At 41.5% G+C, this 18405-nt stretch overlaps 1 protein-coding gene and 2 long non-coding RNA genes across 3 annotated transcripts in view; 2 read left to right on the top strand and 1 right to left on the bottom strand.

The window, feature by feature from the left end:
- LOC146493661 (uncharacterized) overlaps positions 1–18405 on the top strand; it is a 534640-nt gene that overhangs the window by 279799 nt on the left and 236436 nt on the right. The gene's annotated exons all lie outside the window — the stretch shown is intronic.
- Positions 1–18405, top strand: part of khdrbs3 (KH domain containing, RNA binding, signal transduction associated 3) — a 194610-nt gene that overhangs the window by 14880 nt on the left and 161325 nt on the right. The window lies entirely within an intron of this gene.
- Positions 11374–12647, bottom strand: LOC146493668 (uncharacterized). The gene is made up of 2 exons (XR_014872010.1): positions 11965–12647; positions 11374–11466 (listed from the first exon to the last, which is right to left on the bottom strand). It is a non-coding gene; the product is annotated as an uncharacterized LOC146493668 (long non-coding RNA).

Here is an 18405-nt window from a genome sequence, read left to right as displayed (position 1 = left end):
TGGGATCGGTTAGGATTACGGATCAACCGTGATCCGTTGCACCGCTACTGGATAATATCATTCTGACGGAAAAGAATGACAAGGAACATCTTCAGACACTGGATGGAGTGCTGCAATGCTTGGAGGAGGCAGTGTTGCCAACTCCTCAGTAAGGAAAATCGCTATTGGTTGTCCTAAAAGTCGCTAGAAGTCGCTAAATGACGTCATCACCTAATTTGCATAATTGGTCATGCTAATGTAATTGTAACCTACGCTGCTGGAGAGAGAAATAACATCATGGACGAGACATAAAGTGAGCAAAAAACGTCCTAAATGCAGTTAGAATTTATTTAGAACTACAAATTAAATTTCTTTTAGCAATTATTGTATTTTGTAATGTCACAATTCCAACCCTGCTCCTTTACCCGGGCTTGGACCGGCAAAAGTGACCCGAAATAGGCGCTCTGGTGGAGTTACTTTGTGTGTGTGTGTTTATAAGTAGTTTTAAACCTGATCCACAAAACAGCATAAGAGTAAAAGAAGAACTGACTGCGTTACAGCACCCGCTGCTTGTTGAGAGTAAAAGCGATATGCGCTGTCACATCTTTTTTTTAGCGACTTTTCTTGGGAAAAAAGTCGCTAGGGGGTCTGAAAACTCGCTAAATATAGCGACAAAGTCGCTAAGTTGGCAACACTGGGAGGAGGCGGGCCTGCGCATAAAAAGGAGCAAATGTCAATTCTGACATTGAAGACAAGGTGAGGTCCTGCAGTACATGTCAAGAACATAGACACAGGCCTCAAGAGGCACTGCTACACCCCTGGGAGTGGCCGGAGAAGCCATGGAGAAGAATACATATTGATTATGCTGGCCCATTTTTGGGTAAAATGTTCTTAGTAATAGTGGATGCCCACTCCAAATGGTTAGATTGGTATCCAGTAGCATCCGCTACATCAGCTGCAACCATAGACTGACTGAGAAACTGTTTCAGCACGCACGGCCTTCCTGAGATGTTGGTCTCAGACAATGCCCAGTGTTTCGTAAGTGCACAAACTAAAGAGTTCATGACAAAGAACGGAATCACTCACGTCACCTCCCCTCCATATCACCTGGCATCAAAGGGTTAGCGGAAAGAGCAGTGCAAACGTTCAAAGAACTCATGAAAAAGAGTACCGGAGACACACTGGCAACCAAGTTAAACAGGTTTACCGAACCACACCACAGTCCACAACGGGGAGGTCTCCCGCTGAGTTGAGGTGTACTCTTGATCTCATGGGCAATGGGACAGTGGTCAGCTGTTTGCCCGCCTGGAGCCGTACCTGTCAGTAGGAATGCCTGAAGTCCACCTGGGCGAGCCCACAATCATCAGCGCTGAGGCAGGAGACAATGATGAGAGAAACATGGAGGTGCAAGTTACACTAGTGGTGAAGCCACACATGGAAAATAGTGATTCACAGGAGTCACCAGCCACTAGGTTACGGCGATCACAAAGAACCAAGACACCTCCTGAGCATCTGAGAAACTTTGTGCTGTGACTGAGAATAAGAAGAAGGAGATTACGGTGAACTGTTATAGTTTTATCTAAAACTGTTGGACTAAAGGTTATTACGGGGTGAAATTTCAGTAAAGACCGGGGACGGGGTTGTTGCATTTTAATAAAGGTGACGTTTTTGTTTATGGGTATTTTATGTAGTGATTGAAACTACACAGTAGTTTCAGTTTAAGGGGGGAGGAATGTTGTGTTGTAGCAGGGATTTGTCCACCAGGGGGCAACAGTTTTTTGAGAGTGGTATCAGTGTGTGTGGCGCTTGCCCCAGTTCAGAATAATAAAAAAAGTGACTGCGAGGTCAACATGGTCTCCGTGGTTCCTTAGTTCTAGGATATCACAAGAGCCACGGGATTAATTGCTGTGCACAGGAACCATGTTTAATCTTAAACTGGATGCTAATATCAGCAATAAATGAGTGACTTACAGTAAATCGTGACATGACAAATACTTAATGGTATGCTAAAAAGATATCATTACACCACTCCTGTGACTGGGCAGATTATTAAAGAAAAGAATTACATTTGTTTTTACCTACAGTCACTGGAAAAAGAAAGTTTTTCACAGGACTCTGTGCTGTCCCATGATAAACTAAGTATGTCATTAATGCTTCCATAGGAATTATGAGAGTAAGCACTAGCCAGGTGTAGCTAATCAAATGTAGTTGATTTATTGATTATCAGCAAGTGTGAGGACCTCTATGAAAACAGAATTTTAGGCAGTTGCTGCTCTGGAATATTCAGCAGTCCAGGAATGGATACTGAAGCAAATCCCCCCCAAAGGTCAGGCTGTGCAATGGTGAGAGAAATTGCAATCCAAGAAATCCAAGAGCTACATCTCCGATTCTACAGATCTCAGTTAGCATGTTAAGTTTAAGACACTACAATCATAGCCATACTGATGGCTATGATTTGGGCTTCTTTTGCAGTCATCGGACCTGAGTGACCCGCAGTCATTGAGTTGACCGTGAAATCCTCCGTATACCAAAGTATTCTAGATTAAAATATCAGACCATTGGTTGGATACCTAAAGCGTGGCTGAAATTGGGATATGCAAGGCAATGATCCTAAGCAGAGCAGCACATTTACTTAAAAAGAAAAAAATGAGGGGTGTCAATGACCAAGTCAAAGTCTAGATCAGGGGTCAGCCGCATGCGGCTCTTTAGTCCTTATAGTGTGGCTCAGCGTGGTTTGGTAAAAAATAAATTAGAAGTATTTAGCTGAAGTGTATTTTATTTATGTTAGTTCTTTTTTAACTTGTATTTCTAAATTGGAATATTATTGTGATATTTAAATTTAAAAATAAAATTATATTTTATTATTTTTTCATCGCTCAAAATAAGCGTCACACTCGCGGAAGCCGGTCTACCCGCCAGAAGCCGTGCATTTATCGAGACTTTCAACCCCAGATAGGCCAGTTATGGATCTTCGGATCCACATTATGTCAGCAGCTGTTCTCCACCGTGAACTATGTTAAAAACAAACAACGCTCGCGCCTGACAGATGACAGCTTACAGTCCTGCATAAAGATGAAAGTGACTTCGTACAGCCCCGATTTGCAGACGCTGTGCACAGAGGTTCAGGAGCAGAAGTCCTATTGTAAACATATCACGACAGACCCGACGATGTTTGCATGAACATGCTTTTCAGCATCTCTTTATTGACCACTTATCACAACGGTTGCTGGCACATTCAGTCAGCTGTAACTTTTCAGCTCACAGCCCGACACATACCAACAACAGCATAGATAGCACAGACGTTAAGGTGGCGAGGCGTGATTGCGTGTGCCGCTCAGGCGTGGTCTCCCCTGCAGACCACGCCCCGCCACACACATTAACCAGGTAAAATACATATTTAGGCAGAATTTTGCAAATATCTATTTTTCATTTTTTAGCAGCATAGTGCTTTTTTTCCAATTATTTTTTTAAAAGTCAGGTCAAGGCTCCAAAAGCCCAAAGGCAAAATATCTGTTGTGAGCCTCACAACAGTTTTTGTTTGCTACATGGATCATTTTAGTTCAGCTTTCCTTTTGTTATATTTCTTTAAGAGTTCAAAATGTGTTAATTACATAAATAAATTGTAACTTTCTCTGCAGCACTACATGGATTTCATAAGGAACACACCTTAGTTGTTCACACAAAGCATAAAGGTAAAAAACAATATATACAGTGTTATCTTCATTTTAGATATCAAAAAGTATTTGCAGCTCCCAGTGTTTTCTTTTGCGTGGAAACCGGGTCCAAATGGCTCTTTGGGTGTGAAAGGTTGCTGACCTCTGGTCTAGATCTAAACCAGATTGAAATAAATTCAAATTTCAAATCAATTCCATTTTATTTACATTGTGACAAATCACAACACAAGCATCCTCAAGGTGCTTTACATTGTAGGACTGTGGCAAAACTATAAGAGAGCTATGCATAAAGCCTCAATGGCCTGAAGCAACGTGGTAAAGAAGAGTGGTCCAAGATTCCTACAAAACAATGCATGAGACTGATGAAGTCATACAGAAATTGATTACTTCAAGTTAGTGCCACTAAGGCAATTCAAAAAGCTACTGAATAATGAGGTGTACTTAGTTTTTCATGTGACTGCATTGAGTGTTGTGAAAACTTTGTCTCACATGACTGCACGTGGCAGTAGTAGCAGAGGCCTTAGTGCTGAAAATAGCTGTGAGTAATCCCTGGCTGCTGGCAGATTAAGGAAATGTGTTGTTTTCTGGATTTAGTTAAAACAAAACACGTAAACTATCCTTTGGTTATTTTGTCAAGTATATACATATGCTGACATTTGGTCAAGAAGACTTTTTCACATTTTGCCTTTGTTCCTGTCAATGTAATTACCACAAACTGACCCTTTAACAGCCATTAGATGACAATCTGTCTTAATTGGAGTTAAATTATCTTAATTTCAGGAGCAAGACCATGCCTCCAAACATGCCCCTTCCTTCCTTGTCTCATCTCTATATGACCCCCCCCCCCCCCAGTTCTACAAGCTGTCCCTCCCCTTGTTTAAATCTTTTCACTTCTTTAATTCTCATTAGGGGATCTGCCAGGCCCGGGAGATCCCTACGTCCCCAAACCACAGCTCAATTCTTGATTAAGCCATTCGCCTTTATCTACTAAAAAATGCTGCCAGACCTAAAATGAGGACGTGGGTCCAGCTAGTGAAATGTTTTTACAGGCATTACTGTAAAACTGTATTTTAGGATACTGGAAAATAATAACTTGTCTCTTTTTGTATGTAGGTATAAGGTTTTTTTTAATTTGGCATGCACGCACACAGTAATAATATATGCAGATATGCAGTAAAAGGAACTCTGACTTGTTAAGAGTCTTGAACAAAGAGTTCATGTTGGAAATCACAGTGCAAACTGAAAAAGAAATGTTTTAATTCAACACTCAGTTAGCCAAGAATCATTTCTACACAGAAACCTCTCCTTTGACCAGCTCAGAAAAAGCCTGTTGTAAGTTTTCCACACCTACTGCTGTTTCAATAAGAAGGAGCATGTTAGAGCTGATAGCCTCTGGAGGAAAGCTACTGCATCATCCAGTTTCTCAACCTCACCACTATTGCCCCGAGTGTGGGTCAAAGGTCAATAATAGAGCAATTGCAAGCAGAACATGCAATCCAAGTAGTGCCTGTGTGAGAATAAACACTGGAAATGGTACAGCATGATACAAATCTCAGAAAAAGACTTACAGAAAGTATCCCTCCAGATAACATCACTGTGGATATGTGGTTATTACAGTGAGTGGTCATAGAGCACTGACTGAAACAAACTCCCCAGCAAATAGTTTTGACATGGAAATATCAGACAAGTCAAAAACTGACTCTTTAATTTGTTACGTGTAAGGGGATCACCAAAGGATGCATTATTTATGCAACAGCACATCATGAATCAAAGCAGGGATACTCACGCTTTGTTGATAGGAGCAGTCAGACTCAAAAGTGATTTAACGGTTATAAATTCACAGTTTTTTCCTCTATTCCCATTTAGCTGTTTAACACCAAAACATCCTTACACGTTCTCTCTGGAAAGCAACAGCTCCTTGTGTGGAACGTTCACAGCTGCCAGCCTGTGAATGCTCACTTGATGCGTCTTTGTCTTCTCTGTCACACTCGAGGGGATTGAAATTTCTCGTGTGAAATGATATTTGAGGTGATTAAAGGGAGTCATTCCATGGAGCTGACAGTTCTAATGGAGAGAGAGCAAAATCTGCCAGTCCGGTCCTAATAGCGAGACAAGCTTTGTGACAGCCGCCGGAGAAGCTCAGAAATGCTCTGCTCTCGGGACAAAGTGCCGAGAAAGGCATGCCCTCTGATTCCGTTGTCAAAACTGCTGTTTGTTTAGTTGCTCGTGATGTATGAAGGAGCGAAAGACAGACAGAAAAATGGAATGCAGCTGTTTAGTCTTTTGGCACAAGGTATCAGATATAAGCACATAGCTAGTGATCAGAAATATACTGCAGAAAGAGCTGCTCAGAATTGGAATGGTGTTTGGGATAGTTAACTTCTTAACTTTGTTCCTACTTCAGTAAAGGCTTTGGGGGGGGGGGGGGGGGGGGAAGGAAGACAAACCTGATAGCAAAGCAACTTTGCCGTGAATGCGAATCAAAACTGGAGCACAGTGTAGTTGGTCACGTGTCCCCTTTCCCTGCACACTTTAGTTACAGTCAGGTGACTTTAGTTAATATGAAGAGAGGGAAAAACAGAGTCATCTACGCCATCACCAGTGTGTGAATGGGTGGATGACTGGTTGTGTAAAGTGCTTTGGGGTCCTTAGGGATTAGTAAAAGCGCTATACAAATACAGGCCATTTACCATAAAACTTTTTATAAGTGGAAATCTTACAAAAAAGAAAGCTTCCACTTTCATTGCATAAGAAAGTGTAAACTGGCCAGGCCACAAACAACTTCCTGTTACTGCTAGTGTGGTGGCATGAAGCAGGGATAACCAGGGAAGGTGACTAAGGGATGTTGACAACACCACCTGGGGGGAGAGGTACACCCCAGGAAAGATTTTTTTATAGCCAATGTAGATGTTACACCAGCTATCAAAGCCCACAGGCTCGTTATTAACAGCACAGGTGAGGCAGATCAGTTTTACAAATCAAAATTTATTAAGAAAAACTACTAAAAGCATAGAACTGTAAGATCAGAGAAATTCTTAGGGTAGCAGGGCTGAGACCGCAAGACTGTTAATTAAAACACTTTAATAACAAACAATGATTAAAACGACAAGGCTCGCTGCCACCCTAGTAAAACAACAACTCAATAAAATAACTAAACAAGAATGGTGGAGACCGGCCACTTGAGGAGGCAACCTACAGGGAGGAGTGCCCAAGGGTGCCATCAATTACTCACCCGTGTAGTTCCACTGCAAACCTCACTGTCACTCACACTGAAATCTAAAATGGTGCAATCTACCTATGCCTGGTGTGTACACTCATGCATCAGGGAGGGGATTCCACCTCACGTGCCTAGCCCCTCAACAAGCGGCCGCACCGCCACTAAAGCAACAAAACAAAGCATCAAACGTTAAACAAATTAGTAAAAGAGATATACATAAAACAAATACACCCTAAGTTACAGTTCTTTATATAAGATTAAAATAAATAAAACAACTCCAAGTAAAAGACCATAAAACCAGGAGTCAGTCAAGGCCAGTCCATAAACGTTTGTAAGATGACAACAGCCACAAGAAGACACAACAAAACAGCACAAGACAGCAGCAGTATGGTACAATCCTGTAACAAAGAAGGGAAGCAGTCGTTAAGGTCCACCCTACCTACTATATGCCACATTATAGCAAACACAAGAGTCCCACTTACCACTCTCTAAAGGGGAGTACTACAATGAACAGCTTTCCTAAAGAAAGCAAACCGCTCTGTAATGCTTAACCACATGACACTCTTGGCCACCTTGGATGGGAAAAGACTGCCAGATGCCGCAATGCAGTAGTGAAGTGCAGCTGTTTCTTATAAGGTTGCTAATTATCAACTGGGAAGGTGTGGATGTTAGTGCTGCATTCGTGGACACCACGTAAAATCCTACCCCAAAGTCTACTTCACTACACTAGCGCAACATTATTTGTTTTTGCGACCATCTGCAAAGACAACATCCTGACACAAAGTTGGTAGGGAGGAATTCCTGACCCACAATGATAAAGCTAAGTGCAGCCAGAGTCTGATCTTCAGCATGTAAAAGCAGTAATTAGCAGTTAGGCTTGCAGCACTGTAGCACACATTTTCTAACTGTACCTCTTTCAATCAGTATTTTTGGGGTGGTCTTCACCAACTTTGCTGTCAGTTTCATGTTAATACTTAATGCTAAAGAAAGGTCTTTGTGTGTGTCCTCGTTATGGATGTGTCAGCATGTGGGACTGTAGCCTAAGTTTTAAATTGATAGCTGATAATTATGTTGCATTGCATCTCAGGCCTCATCTCCTGCTTCCGAGCAGCTGGGCTGGCTTCAAGAATGACTTGTTTTGTGAAGTCCTGTGTCTACACACCAGTTTCAAATGGCACACCCAGTCATTTACCACCCACTCTCCTCTCCTCATTACAGCAGTCCAAGTGGTAGCAACTTTGTGATCTCTCATTATAAATTATACAATGCTGTGAAAAAAGTATTTCCCCCGTTCTGATTTCTTTGTTTTTCTTTGCCACACTTACACATTTCAGATGATCAAACAAATGACCATAACCAAGTTTTTACCTTTTTCACACTGGGTCAGGTGGGTATGGATAGTTTTTTCCCCCCTTAATAAGTGAAATCATCATTTAAAAACACTGCATTTTGCATTTAATCGAGTTATATCTGTCTAACGTTAAAGTTTGTCTGATCGTCGGAAGCCTGTAAATGTGCCAAATGAGCAAAAAACTAAGGAATCAAGAAGAGGGCATGTCATTTTACACAGCACTATATATGTAAGCAGGATGATGTTACTTACTGGTTATTCCCTTATGAAGCATCGAGCAGAGTATTTTTGCAGTCACATTCTCAGTGATTTCACATTTCTGTAACTCCCGCTGTTCAGAACATCGCCTTCTGTACCTGCCATTCGCAGACCCTGTGTTGTGGCCATTTTTGTTGAATGTTTATAAAACACAATTTGTATTCATTTTTGTTTTTTCTTTAAAGTTGTAAGAATAGGCTGACCTATTTTTGTTATGTAAATTTGTGATTCATTTTATTGGAAAAGGTTTTGGAAAGTGATTGGTTTATTGGCTTATGGACCCTCCCATTAATCAGGGGATTAAGAGCACCCTGGAGGGGTGTGGTAAGGATGGTTTTTTGTTTGCCAAATGTCTGATGGGAAGACGGGAGGGTTAGAAAATGATTTATTTTTTTTTACCACTTTTGAAGTTGTTAAAGCAAATTAAGTTAACTTTCGTTTAATTTTAAGTTGTAAGAAGTTATTTGGTTGATTTGTTTATAATTTTGCACAAAATAAGCGCCATATGATTTTTAAACAATGGAGTCAGAAGTGCGTTCTAAAGCAAACCTCCCGTTGCCACCCACGGCCTTTTCTTGGACTTTTTTGGTGTTTGGAACATAAAAGGCCGTGACACTTAAGTCAAAAAATCATTTGACTCGCTTGGATGTCAACTTGGAAGCTGGGAAAACTTGCAATATTGGACTTGGAAGATTGGATCTTCGCATAATGCACTGAAAAAATGACGCAAAGTTCGTGAGTAAATGCGAAACTTTGTTTGGATGAGCCGAGACGCTGACGCAACATGAAACCTTTGTATTAAACTATTATCTTTTTGACCTTGTGAAACAAATTTTGTGGTTAAAATGGAGGAACAAGAAAGAGAGCTTTTTAATTTGATTAAAAAACGCAGAGCGAAACTTGGCGTTCTGACAAAAAACGAAATTAATGTTAAACATTAATGCTCTCATTGATGCTAGAGAATCAAAAGCTTCCATAGATGAACACATGATAACATTTACTGATTATTTGGGAGAGTTTATGGACTTACAGACTTCAGTTCAAAAATTGCTGAACGATGATGAAAAGGAAACAGATCACAGCGATTGGTATGAACCTAAGCTGATCGGTTTTAAAGACTTTCTCCATGAAATCGACGCTTGGATAAATGCGGACCCTGATCCACTAAAGGATGAAGTTGCAGCCTCTAATGTTGAATCAAAGGTAGCATCTCATGACAGTGACATTGCGCCGCATGTTAGTGTCTCACAAGTAGCGCAAGAAACGAGCGACATGATTTCTGAACGAGTTGCTAAACCTGTCAGCAAGGGCTCTAGTAAAGCGCCCAGTAATGTTACTGCAGCCTTAAGTTTAAGGAGTAAAAGCTCGCGTGCAGCTTCAATGGTGCTGATGGAAGCTGAGTTGGAAAGAGCCGCTTTGAAAGCGGAGGCGGACGCACTGCAAGAAAAAAAAACCTGCTCGAACTGTAAGAAGTTCAATTAAAAGCAAGAAAAGAAGCATTGGCTCTAAGAACTAAGTTGGTTACGGCAGATGCAAAAATGCAAATTTTCACCTCTGCTCAGGATCAGCAGAGCCTGGATTCCAGGGCTGAGATGGAATCAGAAGCTCCTTCTGGAACATCTACTGAGTTCATACCTGCTGCTACAGCTCAAAAGGCTCCAAGAACAAAGAAAGCCCCTTTAGTTCATTCACCTTTGCCAATGCCCCTGCTAAGGTTAAACCAGAGGGGGAAAGCCCAAGGCCAATCTCTTCTCAGGTTGATGTCCACAGCAGTGCCCTAACAGAGATCATGAGAAAGCAAAATGAGATTACTGAGATGCTTGTAAAACAACAGTGGTTGTCACTGCTTCCAGCAATAGAAATTCCTGTTTTTGGTGGTGATCCTTTGCATTTTAGATCCTTTCTTAAGGCGTTTGAGCAAGGAATAGAAACTAAGACTGATAACATGCAGGATAGGCTTTATTTACAGTTTACTACAGGACAGCCCAGAATTTTACAGACAGCTTATGTTGAGGCAAAAAAACAGCTTGAGTGGGATTTTGGTAACAGAGCAAAGATAACATCTGCATTTATAGACAAGGCTCTTAACTGGTCAGTTTTAAAGTCTGATGATGCTTCAGCATTACGAGCTTACACATTCTTTCTAAGAAGCTGCTTCAACACAATGGATGAAGCTGGGTTTCTTGATGAGCTGGAAAATTCAACCAATATGAGGATTCTTGTTTCAAAGTTGCCTTTTAGACTTCGCGATAAATGGCGAATAATAGTTGTTGATATAACAGAAAAGTGCAATCGCAGAGCAAGATTTAAAGATCTTCTTGGTTTTCTTGAAAAGAAAACAAGAGCTGCATTAGATCCTGTTTTTGGAGAGAGTCAAAACACAAAAGAAAAGATGGCTTCAAAACCATCAAAGGCACCGTTTAAAACTAAAAGCAGTAGCTTTGCTACTTCTGTTGCTGTAGTTTCAGAACAGAACAATGACAAACACAAACTGGAACATGTTCAAATAAGCCAGGAAGATAAAGGCTTAGATCAAACTCGGTGCTTGTTTTGTGACCAAAATCATTTTTTGGACGTATGTGACTCATTCGAACTAAAAGCCAACAAAGAAAAGGTGACATTCTTTAAGAGTAAAGGTTTATGCTTTGGTTGCTTACAGAGAGGCCACATGAGTAAAGCTTGTCCACATCGTTTGACGTGCCACACCTGTAATAAAAATCACCCTACTGTTCTCCACATACACTCAAAAGAACGGCAGTGGCAAGCAGCTAAAGCTGTCTGTAAAGAATCATCAGTCTCAAATGCTCTTGTTTCTTTGAGCTTTGGTAGCCATACTGGGGCCGGGTCTAATGAATGTGCCTTGTCAGTTATTCCAGTAAAAGTGAAGTTGGAAAATGGGACGAAGGTTGTTGAGACATATGCCTTTCTTGATCCCGGCAGCTCTGCAACTTTTTGCACCGAGGCGTTGATGATGCAGTTAAATGCATCTGGAAAGAAAGTGGAAATCATGTTAAAGACTATGGTAAATGGCCTGCATTTGTATAGCGCTTTCCTAGTCCTTAAGGACCCCAAAGCACTTTACACTACATTCAGTCATTCACCCATTCATTCACACACTGGCAAGCTACATTGTAGCCACAGCTGCCCTGGGGCGCACTGACAGAGGCGAGGCTGCCAGACACAGGCAGCCTCTGACCACCACCAGTAGGCAAATATCCCAAGGATATTTGGCATGCAGCCAGGAAGCAGCCTGGGATCGAACCACCGACCTTCTGATTAGTGGCTGACCTGCTCTGCCACCTGAGCTACAGCCACCCACTATGGGTCAGGAAAGGCCAGTAAGTAGCTATAAACTTTTTGGTATGGAAGTAGCTGCATTAAAACAGAATGAGTATTTGAGGTTGCCTGACGTGTACACTCAAAAGGCTATTCCTGTCACTAAAGAAAATATCCCTAAAGAACAAGATTTAAGAAAATGGCCGTACTTAAAAGATGTTGAGTTGACACCGATAAATGCTGGCATTGGGCTGCTTATTGGTGTGAATTCTCCCAAAGCGCTGGAACCTTGGAGAATCATTAACAGTGAGGGTAATGGACCCTATGCTGTGCTAACTCGTCTTGGTTGGGTTGTCAATGGGCCACTCAATCAGGGTAGTCAAAAGGATGAGCATGATGCTAGTTTTGTCCAGGTAAACTGCATTTCTATAAGTAGTTTAGAGGAAATGCTGGTTGAACAGTATAATCAAGATTTTGTGGAGAACCAGTGTAATGAGCGTGCAGAAATGTCTGTAGAAGATAAACAGTTCATGAACATAATGTCAGAGTCAGCTGTACTTAAAGATGGTCATTATTACTTGAAATTACCTTTTCGTAAACCTGAAGTAAGAATGCCAAACAACAAGCAGGTGGCTAAGCAGAGGGCGCAATATCTGCTAAAACGGTTTCAGAAGGATCAGTTATTCTTTGACGAATACAAAGAATTCATGCACAATGTTAGTATGGAGGGACATTCAGAAATCATACCACAAGAACAGTTGAAGCATGAGAAAGGAAAGGTGTGGTATATACCTCATCATGGGGTCTACCACCCCCGCAAGAAAACACTGTGTGTTGTGTATGACTGTGCTTCAACATTTGCTGGAGCATCACTGAACAAAGAGCTATTACAAGGCCCGGATCTGACTAGCACTTTATTAGGTGTGCTGATTTGCTTTTGGCAGGGTCCAATAGCGCTTATGACAGACATTAAAGGGATGTTTCATCAGGTCAGAGTAGCTGAGGAACACGTAAACTTTTTACTTTCTCTGGTGGCCCGATGGTGACATCACAAAACAGCTGGTGGAACATAGAATGTTAGTCCACATTTTTGGTGCAGTATCCTCCCCCAGCTGTGCCACCTATGCACTACTAAAGACTGCTGATGACAACCAACATCTGTACCCAGAGGAGGTTATACATACAATCAGGCACAGTTTTTATGTAGAGGACTGTCTTAAATCTACCCAGTCTGTTGAGCAGGCCGTCTCACTTTATCAGCAGCTTACTGAGGTGTGTGCCAAGGGGGGATTTAAGCTCAATAAGTGGGTATGTAGTGATCGCTCTGTCAGATCCCGGAGGAAAATAGAGCTGCAGGTGTAAAGATGCTGGACCTTAGTCGGGACCAGCTCCCACAGAAAGAGCCCTCGGTGTGCAATGGGATATTGAACATGATGTTTTCACATTCAGTATTGTGAACAAGGACAAACCACTTACAAGACATGGTATTCTGTCCAATGTCAGCTCCATTTACGACCCTTTGGGTTTCTTAGCTCCAGTCATTCTGCCTGCAAAACAAATTCTGCAGCATCTATGTAAACTGAGGTTTGGCTGGGATGAGACAATACCAGCAGAAATGGCACAAACTTGGCAAAAATGGGTTGAGGATTTAGTTCTTCTTAACAAGTTTAGTATTAGTAGATGTGTCACACCCAAAGGATTTGGGGAGGTAGAAAGTGCACAGCTGCATCACTTTTGAGATGCCAGTGGTATGGTGCTGTATCATATCTTAGGCTATCTAATAGCAAGCAGGAAGTGTGTGTTTCCTTTATTATTGGTAAAGCAAGGGTGGCGCCGTTAAAACAAGTCACCATCCCACGTCTTGAGCTGGCTGCTGCAGTTTTAGCTGTGCGCTTGGACAAAATGCTATCAGTTGAACTTAAGCTTAATCTGAGTGAATCAGTCTTTTGGTCTGACAGCATAACTGTGCTACAGTACATTGCAAACACAACCACACGGTTCAAAACATATGTAGCTAATCGAGTTTCCATCATTCATGCTTTGACAAAAGTTGAGCAGTGGAGGTACATTAGTTCAAAGCTGAATCCAGCTGATGCAGCCTCTCGAGGAATGACGGTTGGCTGTTTCCTGAAATCTTCCACCTGGATCAGTGGTCCAGAATTTCTCAGTAAACCTGTTGTTCACTGGCCAGTAGGCAAAAAATTATGTATCTGTCCATTTGGAAGCTGACCCAGAAATAAAAGGGGAGGGCCTGATGTGTGCAGCTGTGCTGAAAGAAGATGTGTGTCCCACTACTAAGCTGCTGATGTACTTCTCCAGCTGGACAAAATTAAAAAGGTGTGTGGCATGGATCCTAAAAGAAAGACTTAAACTGCAAACAACACTGGACACGCACTGTGGAAATCAAATATGTGCTAAAGAAGATGGGAACACTCTGCTCAAAACTGATGATTTGTCCAAGGCTGAGGAGGCTATAGTGAGCTTTGTGCAGAGAAAACATTATGCTGATGAAATGACTGCCCTAAACTCCGGCACTGTAAGGAGGTCAAGTCATCTGTATAAGCTTGATCCTGTAGTTACTAATGGTGTCTTGAGAGTGGGTGGAAGACTGAGCAAAGCAGATTTACCCGAGGAAATATAAAACATCCTGCAATTTTGCCAAAAGAAAGCCATGTTTCAAAGCTTATTCTTCAACATATTCATGAAAAGGTTGGTCACAGAGGAAGAAATCACATGCTTTCAACCCTTCGCCGTCAATACTGGATCCCTCATGCTAATTCAGCAGCTAGAAAAATAATCAAAGACTGTATAGTGTGTCAAAGACAACGGCAAAAGCCAGGTGAGCAGAAAATGTCTGATCTTCCTATTGACAGAATCTCAGCTGATCTTCCACCATTTACTTATGTTGGTGTTGATTATTTTGGACCAATAGAAGTAAAGAGAGGCAGGAGTCTTGTTAAGAGGTATGGAGTTCTTTTCACATGCCTAACCTGTCGTGCAGTTCACCTTGAGGTGGCGCATTCTCTTGATACAGGTTCCTGCATTAATGCCATCAGGAGATTCATCTGCCGCAGAGGACAAGTCAAGGAAATCCAGTCAGACAATGGAACCAACTTTGTCAGCTCAAATTGTGAGTTAAAACAAGCTATGTTAGAGCTAAACCAAAGTAAAATCCAAAAAGGTTTAGCACAGGATGGCATAAAGTGGACCTTTAACCCGCCTTATGGGGCCCATCATGGTGGAGTATGGGAGCGCTTGGTGCAAGAAGTAAAGAGAATATTATGCTCTATCACAAACCAGCAAGTACTAGATGATGAAACTTACATACAGTTTTGTGTGAAGTGGAAGCTAGACTGAATGACCGCCCAATCACAACTTCTTCTGATGATCCCAATGATGTAGGAGCTCTTACTCCAAATCACTTGCTCCAGTTAAAAGGCAAACCTGTGCTGCCACCAGGTTTATTCAAAAAAGAGGATCTGTATCTGCGAAGACGATGGAAACAAGCCCAGTATATTGTGGATCTGTTCTGGAAAAGGTGAGTGAAAGAATACCTTCCTATGTTGCAGGAACGACAGAAATGGAACAAGATTAGTAGGAACTTTTGCATTGGTGATGTTGTGCTTATTGTTGATGGAGCTGCACCAAGAAATTCTTGGCCCATTGGCCGCATCACTGAAACCATGGCCGATGCAAACGTAGTAGTTCGCCGTGTTCGAGTTAAGACACAAACAAATGAGCTGGAGAGGCCAATCAACAAAATATGTCTCCTGGTGGAGGCCATCTAGAGGAAACAATGAATGTTTGCCTCCAACTGAGCCAAGTTCTGGAACCTCTGGCTCTACATTCACACTGACACTCACTTTGCTCTACACTCCATTATGCAACATACACCTTTTTTCAATACACACAAAGTAAACACATAAACAACAAAGACTTGAAATCATAGAACAATGACTTTTTTTGATTTTTGTTTGTTTTTATGAAGACATGGATTACTGAAGAAAATTATCGGTATTGCTCTTTGTGATGGCCACTCAGAAAGATATAATTCATGTTACACAGGAATTAGGGGCCGGAATGTTGTGGCCATTTTTGTTGAATGTTTATAAAATGCAATTTGTATTCATTTTTGTTTTTTCTTTAAAGTTGTAAGAATATGCTGACCTATTTTTGTTATGTAAATTTGTGATTCATTTTATTGGAAAAGGTTTTGGAAAGTGATTGGTTTATTGGCTTATGGACCCTCCCATTAATCAGGGGATTAAGAGCACCCTGGAGGGGTGTGGTGAGGATGTTTGTTTGTTTTTGTTTTTTTTTGTTTGTTTGCCAAATGTCTGATGGGAAGACGGGAGGGTTAGAAAGTGATTTTTTTTTTTTTTTGACCACTTTTGAAGTTGTTAAAGCAAATTAAGCTAACTTTCCTTTAATTTTAAGTTGTAAGAAGTTATTTGGTTGATTTTTGTTTATAATTTTGAATGAAATAAATGCCATATGATTTTTAAACAATGGAGTCAGAAGTGCGTTCTAAAACAAACCTCCCGTTGCCACCCACGGCCTTTTCTTGGACTTTTTTGGTGTTTGGAACATAAAAGGCCGTGACACCCTGCTTCCAGTGTGACTGACTGAAAAAGATGTTTCCCAGTTCCGGCAGAGCACTGCGATGCCAATTACCCCCTTTTTCATCCAGCACGTCCATCCCTTTTTTTTTTTTTTTTTTTTTTTTTTTGCAGTTAACAGAAAATAATGGCTTTGTGTGAGAGTGATAACGGTGGGATTCCCCAGAGGGATGTAATGCACCAGAGATCGTTTTATCCTCTCAGTTCCTCATCTGATATAGATCAGGTCTTAATTCCTGGACTATCACTCCTGGATTTTGTTTAACATTGTATTTGAGGATTTGCAAATTAATTACCCCTCATGTGCTACATTCTTATTTTTTGCAGGTTTTTCACATTAAAGCTTTCCTTTGGTATTTGCATGTTCAAACATTGAATTATGAAAAAGAGAAGCCTTCTCTGAACCTTCACATCTGATATTAACTCCCAGGAACAGTGCTCGGGAGGTATTTCATTTTCACAGGTGACTCTATAAATTCTTTTTTTGGTTTTGTTTTTTTTGTCCTTGTTTCACTTTCTACGACTGTTTCAAAAAGATTTTTTTGACATAATTCCTGATCGATAGAGTACATAAGCCTTGATTATGCTGCATTTATACAAGTTGTGCAGCTTGTAGTTTCAAAGAGGTGAACTGCATGGCACAAAGGAAACCAACAGACTAGATACCACAACACTGCTGCCATTCAACAATTGTTTAATAATGCGACTGTGATAACTAAGAGAAACAAATGGAAACAAAAGACACAGGAACCCTTGCTACAACAAACAAAAGAAGAAGACCATGAACACAACCCATACTTAAAAATCAAAAGCATAACATGGAAGTGAGGGAAGAGGGGGAGACAGAGCCATCAAGACATCACTCCTTATTTACTTTGCATTCACTTTCTGAGGTAGGGAAATTGTCTTCTTATTCTAGCTGTTAAGCTGATAATTAAATGATTAAACTGATTTGAGTGCAAACTTGATTGTAAGTTTCTATAAAACCTAAGAGCGAAAGTTTAGTTTGCTTAAATAGCAAGACTTCTAATCATAGCAATTATTCCTGATGGTTGTTTTCCTGTTTCACAAAAAAAGTAAATTTTTTTCCAGATAGCTTTAAATTGGATCTGTTACTTGTTCTTTTCTGTCATAAATATATTGAAATATACTATTTTGTTGTTGTATGCTCATACAGTAAATGTGGCCAAAGGTCCCATTGATGACTTAAGTTTATGTAAAGGCTAGGCTGCTCTAAACATATCTGTCCATAGAGGATTGAAAACGTGTTTGTCCCTTCCGTTGATACTCTGCCACGCAACTCCACCAAGGACGGTCCCAAGCCCAGATGTAAAAGGAGGAGGATGGTCGCAGCCGATGCGCCAGCTCTGGGGACCCAGGGCGCTGGTGGGAAATGGACTATTGGCCATCGACTCCATCGACTCATGCCCAAGACGCCGATCAACGTCGCAACGTGGAACGTCAGAACTGGTCACCATGTTGGGCAGAAGGAGATTATCGCCCGTGAACTTTCGAAACTCAGCGCGTTGATAACGGCCCTATTGGAACTTCGGCTGACTGGATCTGGCACCTTCGCCGTCGAAGTGCCAGCCATGGACGACAAGATGACGTTGTATTACTCAGGTGGCGAAAAAAAGAGAAGCCGGAGTCGGCTTCATGGTGCACCATCGGTTCTCTGTGAGCGTTGTCGCCTTTCAACCTATATATGACTGTATCGCCGTCCTAACTGTTGACAATATGATCAAGCTACACGTCATCGCGGTCTATGCGCTGACCGAAATGAACTCAGACGCATCCAAAGATTAATTCTATGATCGCCTGCAAGACGTCCTGGACTCCCTACCTGAAACCAACATGATCATGGTCACCGGCGACATGAACGCCCACGTCGGCATCGACCGCACTGGCTGGGAATAAACGATGGGAAAGTTCGGCCATGGAGAAATGAACGACAATGGACTGCGATTGTTGTAATTCACCTCAACTGGTCCTCGGGAACACGCTATTCCAACACTCGCTCAAGCACCGTCT

Source organism: Neolamprologus multifasciatus, chromosome 22, assembly GCF_963576455.1.
Source record: "Neolamprologus multifasciatus chromosome 22, fNeoMul1.2, whole genome shotgun sequence".
In the NCBI taxonomy this organism is placed as follows: domain Eukaryota; kingdom Metazoa; phylum Chordata; class Actinopteri; order Cichliformes; family Cichlidae; genus Neolamprologus; species Neolamprologus multifasciatus.
The sequence above is the reverse complement of the archived record's forward strand: the minus strand, read 5'-3'. Positions and strand labels throughout refer to the sequence as shown.